A 21,231-nucleotide genomic window follows, 5' to 3' on the forward strand; every position below is an offset into this window, starting at 1 on the left:
TGACTAGCTCAAAGTCAAAATAACAAATAAGAGTCAATTTTCTAAGTTTCTGATCCCTGGCTGTTTTCAACGTGTTTTTTTAAAAGTCCAAAGTAGTGTATTCCTATAATGAGAGAGAGGGGGGCACCTGGGTAGTTCAGTCAGTTAAAAATGTGTCTGACTCTTGATTTGGGCTCAGGTCATGATCTCAAAGTTGTGAGATCAAGCCCTGTGTCGGGCTCTGGGCTGGGTGTGCAGCCTGCCTGGGATTCTCTCTCTCCCTCTCTCTCTCTCTGCCCCTCCCCCACTGCACATGTGCTCTAATAAAAAAAATTAAAAATAAAAAAAGAAAGAGAAGAGGCTATTTCAGAATGAATCCCATGTAGTGTGCCAAGTATGACTGTGTGAAACTTCTCCTTCAGTTGTATGTGCACACATGTGTACACACATGTTGTATGTGTCCTAGACTGCAATACAGAGGTCACTGATTTTTTTTTTTTTTTTAAAGATTTTATTTATTCATTTGAGAGAGAGAGAATGAGAGACAGAGAGCATGAGAGGGAGGAGGGTCAGAGGGAGGAGCAGACTCCCTGCAGAGCAGTGAGCCCGATGCGGGACTCGATCCCGGGACTCCAGGATCATGACCTGAGCCGAAGGCAGTCGCTCAACCAACTGAGCCACCCAGGCGCCCCAGAGGTCACTGATTTAAAGAAATGTCCATTTATCCAATCTTAGAGCTATAATTAATCAGGTTGGTTACAGCTACAGAGCACCACCACCAACCCCTTGTAACAAAAGACCAATATGAGGAATTGGACAAAGATCAGGGTGATCCCTGGTCTCAGCAGCTATTCTGACACCAGGTTGCCTAGTTACTAACTCAATATTCATGGCATGGAGAGGTCAAAACCTACATTTTTATAATAAAGAGATCACTCTAAAGCACACTGACTTATAAGCAGATATAATTAGTTTCTCTTACTATAGTCCTCCACTCTAAGAAACTATTGACTACAAATGCACCAAAGATTTATTATATTTCATCAGTTCAGAGATGCTTGCTTTCACGTTTAAACATCTCTAAAATCAGGACGCCTGAGTGACTCAGTTGGTTAAGCCTCTGCCTTTGGCTCAGGTCATGATTCCAGGATCCTGGGATGGAGTCCCACGTTGGGCTCCCTACTCTGCAGGGAGTCTGCTTCTCCCTCTCCCTCAGCCCATCTTCCCTAACGTGTGCCCCCCCAATAAATAAAATCTTTTATAAATAAACTTCTCTAAAATCAGAACATGTCTTTACCGTAGGATTCTTAAAATCATTAGCAGTCATTTTTTCCCCACCTTTTGACATCTAAGAAATCAGGATAAATGGCATCTTAGAATCAATGAAAACTTTTTTTAAAAAGATTTATTTATCTTAGAGAGTGAGAGTGTGCTCGCAGGGGAGAGGCAGAGGAAGAGGGAGAGATTTCTCAAGCAGTCTCCCCACTGAGCATGGAGCCCAACACAGGGCTCAATCCCAGGACCCTGAAATCATGACCTGGGCTGAAACCAAGAGCCAGAGGCCCAACCAACTGAGCCATCAATGAAAACTTTTTCCAGAAAAGTTTTTCTGGAAGAATAAAAAAGAAACATCATGCCCTGTATACCTACATTTTAAGATAAAGTCCTATTTCAATTAGAATCCTGAAGGGGTTGCAATTTCTTGTTGGCTAGAGCCGCCACCTTATTAAACATAAAAATGTCAGAACCACCTAACTTGGCTGGATGCCATGCCTACTTTGTCCTACAGTACCCATCACAACTCTTAATCATAATGAGTTATAAATGCCTGTTAACATCTCTGTACATATATTAGGAGTGACTTAGGAAATATACACTCTCCCATTCCGCATCAAAATCATCCTGATTGTATTTCTCTTTATTTAACCTCCTTTTATCTTGTTCCTTCCCTTTTCCTTATAATGCACTAAAGAAGCACTCATACTAATACAGCATTAAAGGTTAAAGATCTTAATCCCTAAACTAAATCAAAATTATTTATCAAAATAATTAAGCACACTGAGTACTAATTATAGAGAATTACTCCTAAAGAATGTCTTTTACATAATAATAAAGAGGAAAGAGGAAAAGCTTTCTTCTCAGGGTTCCTGAATCTACCGCTGAAAAAAAGCATAATGTTCTGGGAAAAAAATAATAAGGTCTTCTGTAGAATTTCTTTTCAATTCACAGTGAAGAAAATAAAGGTAAGCAGAAAGTTCTGATCATTCTACAGAATATTTTCCAGGTGCCTACAAATCTATTTCAAGTTCAGTTCTTATACCTTCTATTTCTCCTGATTATTATTACCAGGTGATTTTATGTAGAGTTTAATCATAAACACTGGGCAGAAAGTAATGGTTGACCACTGTGGCAGAGACTGCTAGTGGTCTGCCAATTCTTCCTTTCTTCTTTAGTAATAGAATTTTCACTTAAGCACATGGTCCCCAGTAAAGACAGACTGCATTTCCTAAAGTCCTCTGCAGCTGGATTGTGACCACTGTGATTAATGGAGTGGAAATGATGGATGCAACTTTCAGGACTAGCCTTAAAAGCAAGGGGAACAGTCTCCCTGTTCCAACCTGTAGGCTGGAATGCAGACGTAATGATGAGAGCTGAAGCAGTCATACTGAACCACAAGACGCAAATTACATGTTAAGGATGAGTAACACAATAGGAAGGGCCAGCCGTGGATTGCCTCCAGGACTCTTACACAAGAAAGAAACTTCTCTTTCATTAAAGTCCCTAGTATTTTGGATTTCGCTGTTACAGCAGTAGAACTGATATCCTAATTACTGTATTTCATAGACTCTAAGAAGCCAATGATTTTTAAATACATCCTAAATTTAGAAGTGTTAAATGTAGGAGAAAAGTGTCTTCGAATCATTGAAATTCTAGTAATATATGGATTTATCAAATAACTTTACAGTAAAGCTGACCACTTTTGAGACTGTCTCAAAAACATCTAAGATAAAGGTTCCTTCTAAATTTTAATTATGGTTGAAATCAAATTAATTGTCATCCCTAACTATGAAGCTCCTTATCTTCATTCTATATCTGGTACTCACTTTTAAGATTTACAACCCATACTAACAAGCTAATACAAAATCAACAGCCCACTTAAAGCTTGAAACTTCTAGTGGAGGAAGAGCCACTGTTTCTCAAAATTTTCATTAAGATTCCCTAGGGAATAAGAAGAAACTGAGAACAAAAAATTCCCATGATCAGAGCTATGAATATGACTGCCTCATGTGCAAAATAACAACTATGACAAGCTGTGGACAAGGCTGGAGCTAGTCTAAAACATTCCAAAGAAGAGCTTTCATTAATAACTGTATTTAAAAAGAATAATTTAAATCTGATTCACACTAAATTCCCTTTTTTATATATTACAAATATATTTGGAAATTCCACCAAAATTAGCTGTCTTCAGCAGCCCATTCACAAATAGCAGTCTTAGAACCTGGTTCTTTCTGTGGAAACCTTAAATGCAGTACCTCTCTCTGATACCAGCAAGAATAAGGAAATGTTAATGAGATCATTCTTGGGGTGCCTGGGTGGCTCAGTCGGTTAAGTGCCCAACTCTTGGTTTCCGCTCAGGTCATGATCTCATGGATTGTGAAATCGAGCCCTAAGTTGGGATCCGTGCTCCACTAGGAGTCTGCTTGAAGATTCTCTCCTTCTGCCTCATCCCCCTGTCTTTCTCTCCCTCTCTCAAATAAATAAATCTTTAAAAAAAAAAGAGAGAGAGATCATTCTGGCCACCAGGAAACTTCCAACTGTAAAGTAAAACATATGGATACAACACAATTTGTACTAGAAAAATCTACAATGTAAGTTTAGGAAAAAAGGTAACACTATTTCAAATGGGCTCATAAATCTCTCAGCATTCTTTTTTTTTAAGTAGGCTCCACTCCCAGCATATCCAGGGCTTAAACTCACGACCCTGAGATCAAGACCCAAGCCTAGATCAAGAGTCAGACACATAACTGACTGAGTCACCCAGGTGTCTCCTCTCTCTGCATTCTTAAGCACAAATTCATTAAAACTAAATGACAAACTTTCTGAGGGCAATCTTTAAGATTTTCCAAAGGAAGGTAATAGATTCGTGTAACAGAGATGTGCTCTGCATATAGTTTGGCTAGATCACTGAACAAACATTATTACTTTGAGAACTTTTAGAAGTCTGTATCTTCTCCTGTCCCAGCAGAAGAAACAGCCCCCAAGCCAACTGGGCCCTTCTTTGTGTGACCTGCCTAAAAAGTTGGAAAGAATATCCAAAATACATAAACTTCATTTATAAGTAATAGTAATTTTCTTAACTTTGAAGTCAGGAAAACTGGGTTTTAATCCTGCTCAGCACTTACTAGTGACCTGGGCAAGGTTCTTAACCTCTTTTTGCCTTAATGTTCTCATCTGTAAAACAGAACTAATTATGTCAACCTTGCACAGTTGTTATAAAGATTAAATAACATAAAAGGACCTCACAGCTCACAGCACATACTCAATATACATAAATTCATCTACCAAGTGTGCTAGTTAAATCGATCCTACTTCACACCTATTTTCATCCAACTGGGTCAAAACTTACACTGGTGGATTATTACCTAATCAAAACTTTTCACACTCTGCACATAATAGGTATGCCAAAAACGTAAGTTAAAATTAACTGAATATGTTTGCTATTTAGCTAATGACACACACACAAAAATAAATGAAACAAGAAACCCACCCAAATATTTCTTCACCTGAAGACTTCTGTATTCTTTTTATAGTTCCTGTATCTTATTTCTGTATTTTACAGAGTAGTTCCTAAAAATAAGTAACCTAACAGGTGTTAACAAAATAATTTAGTATGAGAATAGAGCCGATCACTATTGTTAAATGACGAATTAAATGTTTTTAGTTTACAAATCATCACTGCCTACATGTTTGAATTTAGCCTCTAAATCAGCAATTCCAAAATTATCAGACCCCCAAAATTACCTGGAATGGGTTTGTTAACAATTCAGATTCCCAGACCCTCACCCCAAATCTAATAAATCAGAACTCAACACTCTCTACATAATCCTAATGTAAAATGAAGCTTGAGAACTACTATCTTACATGATCGCAAGACAAGGAATACCAGTTAACACAAGAATCTAAGCTAAGATAAATATTACTGGCATTTTAGACCACCTAGAAGTGAATTTCTTAAAGTAGAATCAAAATTACCAACATGAAATAGCTGTATCAAACAGGCATTTTACGTATTTAGTAATGAAAAACTCATGTTAGATATTGAGAGAGCATGAACCAAGATACTTCAGAGGTGCTTCAATTACTAGTTTAACCTAAGTGTTCTCAAATAAGAATAACAGGAGCAAATACTTACATAGCACTTACTATGTGCTATATACTGTTCTAAACATATTACACATTTTTATACATTTCATCCTCCCAACAACCCTACAAGGTATGTACTGTATTATCCCTATTTTGCAGGTAAGAAAAGTGAGGCTCAGTAAAGTTAAGCAGGCCAAGATTACTCAGCCAGTTAATGAATTTAAACCCGAGCAGTATGACTGCCAAGCCCCTGCTCTAAAACACTATACTAGTCACTACCTCTCCTCTCACTACCTCTCCTGAGAAGTGACAGTGATTAAAAACAAACATGATCAGTGCAAATGGAGTGGCAAGTATGTACCTATGACAGCTGCCAGCACTGGAAAGAGGAAGGGAGAGGAGGAAGCAAGAAACAGGAGCTAAGTTCATTTCCTATTTCTTCACCCTGCAGACAACTACTAGATTTTATTGGGAGAAGGGAAGAAGAATTAGTAAGACAGAGTTTGCTCTTCCCCTTTCTATAGTCCCATAAATCTTTCATTTCTCAGGCTTCCTGACCTAAGCTCAGCAATCGGTCAGAAACTGGTTTTGGGTCCCCTGTTAAAAGCATTGGTTCAACAGGAACCGACAGATGTTGGCGAGGATGCGGAGAAAGGGGAACCCTCCTACACTGTTGGTGGGAATGCAAGCTGGTGCAGCCACTCTGGAAAACAGTATGGAGGTTCCTCAAAAAGTTGAAAACAGAGCTACCCTACGACCCAGCAATTGCACTACTGGGTATTTACCCCAAAGATACAAATGTAGTGATCCAAAGGGGCATGTGCATCCCAATGTTTATAGCAGCAATGTCCACAATAGCCACAATATGGAAAGAGCCTGATGTCCACCAACAGATGAATGGATAAAGAAGATGTGGTGTATGTATGTGTGTGTATATGTGTGTATATATATATATATATACACATACACACACACACACACACACACACACACACACACACACACTGGAATATTATGCAGCCATCAAAAAATGAAATCTTGCCATTTGCAACGATGTGGATGGAACTGGAGGGTATTATGCTAAGCAAAAAAAGTCAAACAGCGAAAGACAATTATCATATGATCTCACTGGTATGCGGAATTTGAGAAACAAGGCAGAGGATCATAGGGGAAGGAAGGGGAAAATGAAACAAGACAAAACCAGAGAGGGAGACAAACCATAAGAGGCTCTTAATCTCAGGAAACAAACTGAGGGTTGCTGGAGTGGAGCGGGGTGAGAGGAATGGGGTGGCTGGGCGATGGACATTGGGGAGGGTATGTGCTATGGTGAGCTCTGTGAATTGTGTAAGACTGATGAATCACAGACCTGTACCCATGAACAAATAATACATTATATGTTAATTAAAAAAAAAAAGCATTGGTTCAAGAGTCAGACTGGGTCTACCACTCTATCTAGGTGACTTTAGGCAAGTTACATAACTTCTCTGTGGTTGTTTTCCCTTCTCTAAAAATGAAATAGACCTTCTTCATAGAGTACGTTGATTAATACATGTAAGGAATTTAGAACAGTGCCTGGCATACGGTAAATGCTTACTAAATGTTAGCTATAACTCTTGAATGATTAAAGGCACTTTTAAGTCAATATAAATTTTAAAACATCAACGATTCCAACCTACTTAGAAAAGAGCACGTAGATTTTTTTATTTCCAAAATAATTATTGATAGTACATAGCACTTACTATGTGCTATATACTGTTCTATATACAATTACTCATTGTTCTTACTACAAATGTAGTCAAATTTAGCTGTAACTACAAAGGTAGTCAAGTTGCAATTTAATTAAGACTATTCTACAAAGCATTTGACATGTATTAAAAAGTCAGCAGATGGGGCGCCTGGGTGGCTCAGATGGTTAAGCATCTGCCTTCAGCTCAGGTCATGATTCCAGGGTCCTGGGATCGAGCCCCACATCGGGCTCCTGGCTCAGCAGGGAGCCTGCTTCTCCCTCTCCCTCTGTCTCCCCCCCTGCTCATGCTCTCTCTCTCTGTATCTCTCTGTCTCAAATGAATAAATAAAATCTTTGAAAAGAAAAAAAAAAAAAAGTCAGCAGATGACCCACAGATGGGGAGGGAGCAGGCAACCAGAGAAAAGACTTTTGGCTTTGCAATACATACAACGCCAGCTTCAGCAACATGGAAATAACTAGGCCAGACAGGTCTGTATCCTATGTTAGCTTCCTTTTTAAAAAATGTCAAATCACTATAGCAGCAAAGAGGCTATGTAGTACCAATTACCGTTTTGCTATCCAGAGTGGCTAGAAAAGTTATTTTACATCAATAACTAAACACTCTAATACTGAAGTTCAATCATATCAGCACTTAGAACTGGGGCTGGGCAACTTTAAGCATAAAAAGCGAGTCTGCCAATCATAAGCAAAATAAATTGTGAAATAAGACGTATCTTCCACATGCCTTCCCAGTACCCACAGTTCCACCACACAGCGACACCAAAACCTGTCTCCTAGGTTCTTAAATGCTTTAGAGATCCAATTCCCTGTTGAGAATCTCAGAACTACAGCCCCTTTAACTTTTCCGGAGTCCTTGAGCTCTAAATTTAAAGAAGCCATGGAACCCTTTCTGCATTATCATTATTACTGGCTGGCTGCCCACTAAACTCCACTAGACAATCCAGTCCCTAGGGAAAAGATCTGTATGGGGGAAAAGGAGGCTCCTAGCTACAGATGCCCCATGCCCAGTGGTTCATTCTAGGCACAAAGCACAAACAGTGCATGAAAAGATTTGAAGATTAAGTTTTGCTAATAACGAGCATCTTTCGTAAAAAATGTATATTCTCAGATTATAAAACTATGTCAAATATTAATGGTAAACAAAGTGAATGAAAAGCAAGTTTAAAAAGGGAAAAAGATAAAAGAAAAAGAGAGAGAAAGAAAGAAAGAAAGAAAAAGAAAAGGGAAGGAAGGAAGGAAGGAAAGAAAGAAAGAAAAGAAAAGAAAGGAGAAAGAAAGAGAGAAAGAAAGAAAAAGAAAGAAAGAAAGAAAAGCAAGTAAATTTTTTGGTAATTTCACTGTGGTAAAAATAAGTTCTGGTCTTTCTCCTGGGTTCCTGGTACAGAGCTCCTAAAACCCCTGGAATTCCCTAGATGATAGGAATGTCTTTAGTCTTTCATAATGACCCCTTCCATCACAGAAGAGTTTATGCTAATGTAACTTAGGGCCACATTAGGGTGGGGCCCCCAGGCAGCTTCGGGAAGGGACTGCTCACCAGAAAGACCAAGTGATTAAAGGCCTAGAAGTTTACCAACCTCAGGAAGGGGCACTGAGAAGCCCACTGGAGATTGAGCTCTGTGAAAACTCTTGAACAAAGAGATCTGGAGCAAGTTGGTGAACACAAGATGGTGAACACAAGCATGTGGAGGAAGGAGTGTGCCATGACAAGGAAGGAGTGTGCCATGACGAGGAAGGACACAGAAGCTTTGAGCCCCACCCCCACCCCACCCCTTGTCCTATACATCTCTTCCATTTGACTACTGAGCTGTATCCTTAACAATAAATGAGTAAATGTATTTTCTTGAGTTCTGTGAGTCATTCTAGTGAACTGTCAAACCTGAGGGGGGTCAGGGGAACAGGCTAGGCAGAAGGGTAGACAGCCTGAACACCCCACTCACAACTCGTGCCTGAAATGGAAGCAGTCTTGTGGGATAAGCAGTCTTGTGGGATAAACTGTGGGGTTTGGACTCACTCTTAGAGTCAGTGTCAGAACTGAACTGACAGAAGTGGTATCAGAAAAAAAGACAGTTTTCACACTAATGTGAAATACACCAAAAATAATACTGTTTTCATTCTAAATACATTTCTCCCCGAAGTAACCCATTTTCATACCTAGGATACAGGAAAGAGGCACTACACAAATCAAGACAAATAGTGACCCTGAATTTCATAAGCCTTCCTTACCTATCCAATGGTGTGGCTGCAGGATTAGACATAACAAATAAAATCAGCACCACTTGTCTCTCAATCTACTATCCAGTCACTTCAGAGAGTACTTTATATAACCTTTTGCTGTAAATTATAGCAGCACACACAAAGCGTAATTTTTAAAACATCTGCCCATGTGATTGTTAAGTAACCCAAAACAAAGTACTCAAACTACAGAGATGTATCCCATGCATTCACATGTATGCAGGTGTTCTAACTCATCATCTTGTTTGGTTCTCCTATTACACCTCCATCATAATTACCTTTCTCCCCCAAAACAAACAATACACTATTAAAGGAATGTTTTTAAACCTTGAAATAAATGTTAAGCTTCAAACAAAATTTAAGAGAGATTAATTATATGAGTTTAATAATAAGTTTTTTTTTAGAAATGAACTTAACGCCATCATTTTGCAGATATTCTGGCCTAAAAGCAAAGGACTTACCCTAAAGCCAGATTGTTAACACCCATGGATCCTGATATTTTTCCAACTCTTCAGACTTCAAGCAAATAAAGAACACACCACATAAAGACTGTTCTTTTTGAACTTTATAACTTGTTTTCAGAGTCCTTAGTAAACAGCAAATAATCTTAGAAAACTTTGGCATTCATTTAAAAACCTAAAGCAATACAGCTACTGCTCAAAGTTATTTGCCCTAATAAAAATCCAAAAGAAAGGGCACCTGGGTGGCTCAGTCGGTTGAGCGTCTGCCTTCGGCTCGGGTCATGATCCCAGGGTCCTGGCATCGAGGCCTACATCGGGCTCCCTGCTCAGCAGAGAGCCTGCTTCTCCCTCTCCCTCTGCCTGCTGCTCTGCCTACTTGTGCCCTCTCTCTGTCAAATAAATAAATAAAATCTTAAAAAAAAAAAAAATCCAAAAGAAGCTTAATATGATCAGCAGTATGCCTGTTTTCAATAATAAGTGTATCCATTCCATTTGAAAAATAAAATTAGAATTCTGTAAAATATCTTTCAATTACTAAAAAGTAGACAACCCTATGTTGGTAAAGACAGTCCCTTGTGGGTCCCTTATGCTCCTATACATCTGGCTGGGTATGCTAAGAAATACAAGGTCCTGACCACCCCACCCAGGCCACACTGTAGGGTTATGTTTGCAGCAAACGACCTTGAAAAAGACAGTAATGTCTCCCTCTAGGAGAAAGAGCAGGCTTACTTCCTGCTTGCTATTAAACAGTGGGTTCCCCAAGCTCAACGTGAGCTCCTCAGCTGTGACACAAACCCACTGCATCTCCCAACCGAAGTCTTAGGGGCAAAGAGAAAATACAGACACTTATCTGCTGCTGGCTGTGCCTTTAGTAATTAAATTCTTTGTCTCTGACCCAGGAGTCTCATGTCTTCAGCCAGCATCCATAAAACAGTATCAGGCTAACATATTAGCTTTAAGGAGAGTAAAATAAAATCCCAGACCTATTTACTTGATTGAGCTTTGTGAGACATCATCATTTTGTTGTGAATTTAAGTTTTGTATGTAAGTAATATAGCTTAGTTTCTTACACTAATTACAAGATACACGGTCTTATATTTTATTCATTACTCAAATTTTTTCTTTACAGAAAATCCTCCTGAAATAATCTTAAAGTTTTTTTCCACCTTCTCCTCCACAGTCCCGAGCCAGCTAGCACATCTTCTCTAGAAATAGGATGTTTTAGTTTGTTTATGGTTCCATCTTCTAGGTGTCTACTCTAACAGGAAGAAATTAGTAAAGGCCAGAATCCTACCATCAAGAAAGGGGGTAAGGTAAGCGAGGTGGTTCCTCATAGTGAGGATATAAAAATGAGGGAAATGATGTATTATTAATTTGTTTTGCTTTAAAGTAATAAGGCTAATAAAATTTTTAACTTTAAAAAAAATACCTTATTTTGTTCTCTCCTATCCTTGAAAAGCTGTGAATAACATTATTTTCCCCCCAAATTCCACTTATTCACCCCTAGAATTAAGTCTAGAATTACACAAATCTAAAGGACAAGGTCTTCATGGTAGTGTCCAAAAGCCCTGTTGCTTTTCTCTTGATTTTTGACCCAAGACTGGTGCATATATGCTAAATTGGTAGATATTTTACCAAAAAACTGTCAAAAAAAAATCAGAGAAGTAGACCCAGGCAGAATGTAAGTGGTAACAGCACTACTACAGCTTTTCACTGCTATAAGATACTGGGGCTTCTCCCCTAAATGTACTTTTCAGATCTTGCATAAAACAAAAGTACCTTTGGGTTTTTGACAAATAGCATCTCGAGTTCTTTGTGCATAGATCTCACCCACAGAATGGCTGCGAAACTCCTAGTATCTCCAGGTGCCAAATAAATGCATTAATATAGGGGCACCTGGGTGGTTCAGTCGGTTAAAGGTCCAACTCTTGATTTCGGCTCAGGCTGTGATCAGATTGAGCCCTGCATAGGGCTCCACACTGTGTGTGGAGCGTGCTTGGGATTCTCGCTGTCCCTTTCTCTCTGCTCCACCTCCTACCCACCGCCCCTTCCCCATACATGCACACACTCTCTCTCAAAAAAAAAAAAAAAAAAAGCATTAATAAATACAGAGTGTCAGATGGCAAATATTAACCACTCTAAAGCAATTATTCAAATTCCTCCATTTTCTGCCACTTGTGAAAGAAACTGATACATGTGAAATCACAAACTACGTAAGAGAAAAGGGTTCTATGGGTCCTCGGGTTGACAAAAATGAAGGATTCTATGGGTCCTCAGGGTGACAAAAATGAAGCCACTGTAAAGAGAAAAAGTGCTTGAGAGCAACCTGCATAAAGTAAAAGATTACGAGTCTACATGGTAAAAGATGATTTCCACAGTGCTAGAAGTTTGTGTCAGCTTCATTTATGAAAATGACTTCATTCCAAAATGTCTAATCCAAGAAGAACATAAGTCCTTATTTTTACTATATTGAGTTTTCCTTCCTCAAACTGGCAAAAACAAAGGGATACTAACCAGAGTGATCATTTTATATTATAGTGACAAAAAAAAAGTTTAAAAATCCAATTAGCAAATATTTAAATAAGATACATAATTTTTAAATTTAACATTTCCAAGAAATTTGGTAAAACTGAAGAGTATGTAATAATGTATAAGAGTACTATTTAATTAGAAGAGAACTGAAATTACAGTAAGATTTTCCCTCAAAATATTCAAGACTTGTAAATTTGGGAAGGGAGGAGGGGGACATCCAAAATTTGTTCTCCAACGAAACAGACAGCATCAGCAGGTAAAACTACAGAAGTTGCTCCATAGATCATACATTCACAAGGCATTATTTGCTTAACAGTGAGAAAGCCTCTGGGTTTGTTCTCTGTAATGAGAACCACTTCACAGTGTAAACAGGTACTAGTAGTATTGTGTCCAACTTAAAATTCCAGGAGGAAAGGCACAACTTGACAAAAAAATTTTTTTGGATCCTAAGGTCATCTGCAATAACACAAACTTTTGATAACAGTCTTGATCTACTTTTCCACATAGAAGGGGACTTCTCCACTTAAAACACCTAATACGTGCCATCATTGTCCTATACATAGCCATATCCCACCCTGTGCCTGGAACAAAGTTCATGTCCTCTTGGGGCAACGGCCCTAAGTGGAGTATCCAGACAATAAACAAGTAAGTAACACCTACACCACCACCACCACCCCCAAACACACACACTCTTCCTTTGTAACAATACTGACACCCTCATATGCAATTTTCCCATTCCGGTCTCTTAATTAAGGGCAATATCATTCTATGCTCTTAAGAAAGGGCAAGGAAATATTAAACACATTCAAAGTTCCCCTCAGTTTCATGCAAAAGAACAGATAACTATGGGCTCCTGGCTGGCTCAGTTGGTAGAGCATGAGACTCTTGATCTCAGGATTGTGAGTTCAAGCCCCACGTTGGGTGTAGAGATTACTTAAAAACAAAATCTTTAAAAAACAACAACAACAAAAGAATGGATAACTGAAGATAAGGGCATTTTGCTTATCCCAAATCTCAAATCTGAGTTTGTCATAGCTCTGAGGTCTAGACAGAGAAAAAAACAGGGAAAAAACAGGACCAAAATTGTTCAACCAGCTTCCATGCATCTATTCTGCCCATCTAATCAATTGCCAATTGCCTGGTACTATTTAAATTATCCATTCATCTGCTGAAGGGCATCTCGGCTCTTTCCACAGTTCGGCTATTGCGGACATTGCTGCTATGAACACTGGGGTGCACATGGGCCTTCTTTTCACTACATCTGTGTCTTTGGGGTAAATACCCAGAAGTGCAATTGCTGGGTCATAGGGTAGCTCTATTTTTAATTTTCTGAGGCACCTCCACACTGTTTTCCAAAGTGGCTGTACCAACTTGCATTCCCACCAACAGTGTAAGAGGGTTCCCCTTTCTCCACAACCTCTCCAACATTGTTGTTTCTAGCCTTGTCGATTTTTGCCATTCTAACTGGTGTAAGGTGGTATCTCGGTGTGGTTTTGATTTGAATTTCCCTGATGGCTAATGATGATGAACATTTTTTCATGTCTGTTAGCCATTTGTATGTCTTCTTTGGAGAAGTGTCTGTTCATGTCCTCTGCCCATTTTTTGACTTGACTATTTGTTCTTTGGGTGTTGAGTTTGAGAAGTTCTTTATAGATCATGGATACCAGCCCTTTATCTGTAGTGTCATTTGCAAATATCTTCTCCCATTCTGTGGGTTGCCTCTTTGTTTTGTTGACTGTTTCCTTTGCTGTGCAGAAGCTTTTTATCTTGATGACGTCCCAAAAGCTCATTTTTGCTTTTGTTTCACTAGCCTCTGGAGATGTATCTTGAAAGAAGTTGCTGTGGCCGATGTCAAACATTCAACAGATGTCAAACATTCAACAGATGAATGGATAAAGAAGATGTGGTCCATATATACAATGGAGTATTACTCAGCCATCAGAAAGGATGAATACCCAACTTTTACATCAACATGGATGGGACTGGAGGAGATTATGCTAAGTGAAATAAGTCAAGCAGAGAAAGTCAATTATATGGTTTCACTTATTTGTGGAACATAAGGAATAGCATGGAGGACATTGGGAGAAGAAAGGGAAAAAGAAGAAAGGGAAAAATGAAGGGGGGAAATCGGAGGGAGAGATGAACCATGAGAGACTATGGACTCTGAGAAACAAACTGAGGGTTTTAGAGGGGAGGGGGTGGGGGATGGGTTAGCCCGGTGATGGGTATTAAGGAGGGCACGTACTGCATGGAGCACTGGATGTTATACGAAAACAATCAATCATGGATCACTACATCAAAAACTAATGATGTATTGTATGGTGACTAACATAATAAAATTAAATTAAAAAATAGTAAAATAAATTATCCTTATACGGTTTGTACTTATTTCAAAGTCTAAGCCTTTATTCACATCATCTCTAAACCCTGGATGTCTGACCTTACAACTCCTCCTATTTCTATCCTAGCTTTCCACCCCCAGTACCTTATCTGAGACACCTTCCCTAACTATTAAAACCGCCCTAATTCTCTGAACCCCCATGGCAAGGCCCTTCTTAGTCCTTAGATCTCATTTCATACTCGCTCTTCGCTTCCCATGCTCTAACTACACAGGCTTCTTTCTATTCCTCCAATATGCCCTGTCCTTCCTGCAGATCTTTATACTTGCCAGTACTGTTCCCCCTGCTCTTAAAGCTGCTGACTTCTGCAGATCTCAGCTCAAATCATCCTCTTCTCAGAAAAGCCTCCCCTGAGCACACTATCCCCAGTAATATCCAGCTTCCTCCCTCCTTACTTCTCTCATATTACTCTGTTTATTTCCTTTATAGTATGGTCATAATCTATAATTATCTTGTTTGTTATACTGCAGTAAAGGAGACATAAAAAATAAGGACATCTCTATAAAGGTAGGGACTCTGCTGTGTTGCCAGAATACAGTTCAATTCTGAACACAAAACAGGCACTCACCAAACAAATGAATCACACAACTCAGTACTGGATCATGCTGGTTTTATTCACGTGTTTATTCTAATAGATTTTAAGCTCTCTGAAAAACTAAGCTTGCACTTCCCAAGGGACCTAATGCAGTACTGACCTTATATTAAGGGGAAAAAATTTTTTTAAATTTAAAAAAAAAACTTTTAAAAATCTTGCTAAAGTTAATAACATGAAAAAAGCATGGGATTTCTAAAGAAAGGCAAATATGGGTTCAAATCTTAGCTCCACTTCAGTATGTGTGATCCTAGCAAGTTACTTCACTTGTACACAGTAAGTTTCTCATCTACGAAGTAACATCTATCTAACTTACAAAATCTACTAAGTAACATCTAACTTACAAAACCGCCAGAAAGAGAAACGATGTATAGGGGCGCCTGGGTGGATCAGTTGTTAAGCATCTGCCTTCAGCTCAGGTCTTGATCCCAGGGTCCTGGGATCGAGCCCCACATCCGGCTCCTTGCTCAGCGGGGAGCCTGCTTCTCCCTCTGCCCGCCGCTCCCCCCTGCTTGTGTTCCCTCTCTCGCTGTGTCTCTGTCAAATAAATAAACAAAATCTTAAAAAAAAAAAAAAAGAGAAATGATGTATATAAAGCAACTAATATATCACTTGGCACAGAATAAACACCTAATATGGCATTCTCAACCCCAACTAAAACTTGCAAAAACCAAAATGGCCCTAAGATAAAGATCAGAACTACAACTGTTAAATGAAAGCATCAAAACACTATAAATAAGAGGAAACGCAGAAAAATCCTCACTTCTTGACAGGCTTATTTGCTAAATTAATCCTTTCTAAAATCCCCATACTCGGATCTTGAACAGTTTAAACTAAATGTCATGTGTGTAGTCAGAGGATTCGGAATGTTACAGAAAGGGTTGTAATCCGACTCTATTTTAAGAAGAGATAAATTAACATAAGTTAATTCTACAACAAGTATTTATCGGGTCTCTAATATGCTCAAGGAAGACAATCTAGTTGTCTAGCACAGAGTAGTTGTCAAGCACAGAGGCTTTCAAGTCAAGCAGCCCTGAACTCATATCCCCCTTCTCATGCAACTTTGGGCAAGCTAGTCAACCCCTCTAAGACTTTGTTTCTCCAGGGGCGCCTGGGTGGCTCAGTCGGTTGAGCGTCTGCCTTCGGCTTAGGTCATGATCTCAGGGTTCTGGGATAGAGCCCCATGTCGGGCTCTCTGCTCTGCGGGGAGTCTGCTTCTCCCTCTGCCCCTCACCCCTCTCATGCTCTCTCTCTCTCTCTCAAATAAATAAAATTAAATTTAAAAAAAAAAAGACTTTGTTTCTCCAACCATAGAACAGAAATAGTATTAACATCATAGGTTGTAAGAATTAACTGAGTTACTCTTCTGTAGAGCACTTAACACTCAAATATGAGCTCTTCTTTATCATTGTAAAGTAACCCAGATAAGCAATCAATTTAGAATCTGATTATCTAGACAATCTTGTATAGGGGGTTGTGTTTATACTCCATCAAAGTGCTAAGTGAAAGCCAACCATGTACTCTTCAAAACAAAATCTGGTTTTGGATTAGGACATAATACACAAGGCAAATTTTTGCTTTCAAATCAACAGAAAAATAAGAAACAAGGCTTCCCCATCTGGGCCAACACCTACCAAATTTAACATGTACATTCTTTGACCCAGAAACTCCATTTCTCCAAGTATGCAAAGAGGTAAGCATAAGGATATTTACCACAGCCTTGCTTACAGGAACAAAAACAGAAGACTACCTACGTGTGAACTAACAGAGGACTGGTAAGTTATAACACAAAGGAATATTACACAACTATTAAAAAGAATGAACAACAGTGCCTGTTATAGACAAAACTGTGCCCCCCCCCAGAATGTTTATGTTGAAGTCCTAACCCCCAGTACCTCAGAATATATGACAGTATTTGGACATAGAGCCTTTAAAGACGTAATTAAGGTAAAATGAAGTCATATTGGTGGGCCCTAACCCAACATGGCTGATATCCTTATAAGGAGATTAGTACCAAACAAAGAGGGAAGATCAGATGAAGACACTAAGTCAGCTACCTATAGGGGCGCCAGGGTGGCTCAGCATCAGGCTCCCTGCTCCATGGGAAGCCTGCTTCTCCCTCTCCCACTTCCACTGCTTGTGTTCCCTCTCTCGCTGTCTCGCTCTGTCAATTAAATAAAATCTTTAAAAAAAAAAATTTTTTTTTAAATAAATAAATAAATGTCAGCTACCTATAAGCCAAGAGAGAAGCCTTTAGAAGAAACTAGACCTGTCAACACCTTGATCTTGGGCTTCTAACCTCCAGGACTGTCAGGAAATAAATTTCTACTATTTAAATCATCTAGTCTTTGTTATGGCAGCCCTAGCAAACTAAACAGTGCCAACATGGAAGACCCCCAAAATGTATTAAGTTTTTAAAATGCAGGGGCACCTGGGTGACTCAGTTGTTTAGCATCTGCCTTCAGCTCAGGTCATGATCCCACGGTCCTGGGATCAAGCCCCGCATCAGGCTCCCCTGCTCAGTGAGGAGCCTGCTTCTCCCTCTCCCTCTGCGTGCTGCTCCCCCTACTTGTGCTCACTGTGTCAAATACATAAATAAAATCTTTAAAAGAAAAAGTTTTTAAAATGCAAAGTACATGGGGCATCTGGGTGGCTCAGTCAGTTAAGCATCCGACTCTTGATTTTGGCTCAGGGTCGTGGGATCAAGCCCCACATCAGGCTCCATCCTCGGTGGGGAGTCCGCTTGAGATTCTCTCTCTCCCTCTCCATCTGTCCCTCTTACATTTGTATTCCCCTTTAAAAAAATAATTCCACTTTAGACAATTTACCCAAAATGAATAAAATAGTTTATCAAGAAACAACAGAATGCTATTTACAGTAAAATAGTTAATGCAAGAGACAAGTGATTAAGTAACAATATACACAAGATGAAATGCTATACATATTAAAAATAGTTGTGAAGACTACCAACGTGATAACACGATATTATTAAAAACACATATTATTGGGGCACCTGGGTGACTCAGTTGGTCAGGTGTCTGCCTTCAGCTCAGGTCAAGATCCTAGAGTTGTGGGATCGAGCCCCATGTCAAGCTCCCTGCTCAATGGGGAGCCTGCTTCTCCCTCTGCCCCCCTCCCTTCACTCATGCTCTCTCTCTCATGTTCTCCCAAATATTTAAAAACAAACATATATTATCACTAATTGTTAAAATTTTGAGTTCTCATGTGTAAAAAAAAAAAAAAATGCAAAAGGCGTTAAACAGTAGCTACGTTGGCATGTGTGTGGGGGTCAGTTAAAGAACAAGACCCAAGCACCTACCAGATCTTATGCAATCTTCCCTGCATCAGGACACAAGTTGGGACTTAGAGCATGTTACAATAGGCTTCTGTTCTTCCAAGAAACAACTCTATTAGCTGTAAGTCAGCAAGATATTTAAGTGCCTGTTATAGCACTACATTGGGTAAGACAGAAACCCTGCCTTTAAAGGCCTTCAAAACATTTCAATAATTTACTGAATGCCTGCCTACTCTGTGCCAAACACTATGCTAAACAGCTTTACATACATCATATATCACATCGTATATTTTACTGGTTTTAAGCATTACAGGGGAACACAGTTATAGTAGTCTTGCTAAAAAATTACACTATAAACTACAAGTGCCACAGATTTTCAAAAGAGTAATGATAAATATGGGAGAGTGGTCTAGAAGAATGTTAGAATAAATCTCTAGTTAAATGGAGTATGAGCAGAAAGAGTACAAGTAGTGCCAACCTGCAAAGTGAAAGAAACAAAAAAAACTGGCTGAGTCCAAGTCATATAGACTCTGAAAGCTTAGCAGAGGAGTTTTCATTTAACCTGGGTAGGAAACTCATGAAGAACAGCTTTGTTTTAGACTATCAATCTTGTACCTGTATCCCAAGGTGGACTGTCAAAGGTAACAAGATAAAGTAAAGTAACTCAGCTAAGAAACTACTTTAATAATGAAGGATATGCACTAGGGTAGAAGCATGGAAAAAGGGTAGAAATAGTTGATGGGTTTGGGAGTAGAGGATGGGTTTAGGAAGATGGCAAATTATGAGGAATTTTTTTATTTTAGGAAATTAGAGGACTGGTTTGTACCCACAAATGGAGAAGTTAGAAGAAGAAACCTTAAGGTCAGGCTATATGTTCTTAAAGCCCTCTTGTAAGAAAACACACAATAGCCTTTTCACAATCAGTACACAGTAACTTGGTCCGAAGTCTTATCAAGGATGAAATCACGAGCCAGCCTGTATCAGAAATCCCACATACAAGCATACATTTGCAGCAAAAAATAAGTCACTATATTCCCAAGGCAACAACATACACTGTAAAATGAATGACAAGCTGGGAAACTTTCCTTTGAAAAATTACCAAGTGACATGCCAACTACAAAACTAACCATGACTTCCTTTGTTACATCTGATGAGGCAGAGGTACCTTCATTCAGATTCTCACAGAATCCGTCTTACAAACCACAAGCCATATTTTAAAAGAAGACAAGTTACCAAGGCTCTAAATCAAAAAAGTCTACCAATTTTGATGCAGAATTTATTGTTAATGGGGTGAACTTTGACAGAAGCATTCAACCATATACTTCAAGGCATAGTTCGACAAAAATAATAAGAGCAGCTGTAACACTGGCACCAAAGTCCGTGTCAATGCAGGACACCAAAGTCCATGTCAATGCAGGACACTGGGAAGGAGGGCAGACGTTTCAGTTTGGTTGCACAGATTAAGTGTATTTTATCCACTCTCAGAGAGCAAGAGAAACAAAAACAACAAAGAAAGAGTTGCAAATACTCTGAAAAATAACCAATATGTGTTGGCAACAAATCTGCCTTTTCAAGAGCACTTTCAAACCAAAGCAACACCATCAAAGCACAAACTTCTACTTTGACCATCAATTGTTTCTATGGTTAATATACCGGGAAACTAAGCTACTAAAATGGTACTCCAAATGCATTATGAAATACACTTGCTTCATGTTCATTTTTAAAGATTTCCTATAAACTTAAGCGTAACAGTACTTGCCACTGATTAAAAGCAGTTACATTTGTTCTCTCTAGAATGCTCTTGCCTGGATAGCTCATTCAGTCATCCCCACAGGTCTTTGCTTGAATGTCAGTTTGGAGAACTCCTCTACCTTATTTTTTTTTTTTTTTTAAGATTTTTATTTACTTGATAGAGAACTCGGGAAGAGGGAGAAGCAGGCTCCTGGCTCATGCCTCATGTGGGGCTTGATCCCAGGACCCCGGGATCATGACCTGAGGCAAAATCAGATGCTTAAGCCACTGAGCCACCCAGGCAGCCCTCCTCTAATTTTAAATTGCAGCCCAAGTTCTATCAAACTCCGAAGCACTCCACTGTACCCTACCACCAGCCCTCCCTGATCATCCGCCCCTTCGTTTCTCTCCAAACTATGATGTAAATCAAGAGGGCACAGATTTGTTTGGACCTATTTCATCCACTGCTTTATCCCCAACCCCTGGAACAGTGACTGACACAGAGCAGGCACTCAGAGTTGTTGAATTCATAAATTAATAAGATAGTATGGGTGAATGATGCAGCAGGTCAAAAAACATTTTCTTTGTATTCAGAATATCCCCTTTAACGGGTCCTCTAGGCTCCTAAACCCTCTTCTGTTACTCTCTGGATAAAGAACCAAAAGCAAACAAAAATTTAATTGCTACCCTTCTGAAGAGAAAACTCATATTCCTAAGGTATAAGGCAAGTCCACAACCTGAACCAGCTGGAGTAGCTAACACCAAGTGTTTGAAGCTACCCAGTATCGGGGAATACTCTGTCCTCTGTTCTGGGAATGCCCAATTCTACCAACTTTTAAGCTAGCAAAAAACAAACAAACAAACAAACCAAAAAAAAAAAAAAAAAAAAAAAAAAAACC

General features: G+C 39.2%; 1 protein-coding gene across 2 annotated transcripts in view; it reads right to left on the reverse strand.

Annotated features, from left to right (window-relative positions):
- Nucleotides 1–21,231, reverse strand: part of CDC42 (cell division cycle 42) — a 46,787-nt gene that overhangs the window by 16,373 nt on the left and 9,183 nt on the right. The window lies entirely within an intron of this gene.

This window comes from Phoca vitulina, unplaced genomic scaffold (assembly GCF_004348235.1).
Source record: "Phoca vitulina isolate PV1807 unplaced genomic scaffold, GSC_HSeal_1.0 scaffold2, whole genome shotgun sequence".
NCBI lineage: Eukaryota > Metazoa > Chordata > Mammalia > Carnivora > Phocidae > Phoca > Phoca vitulina.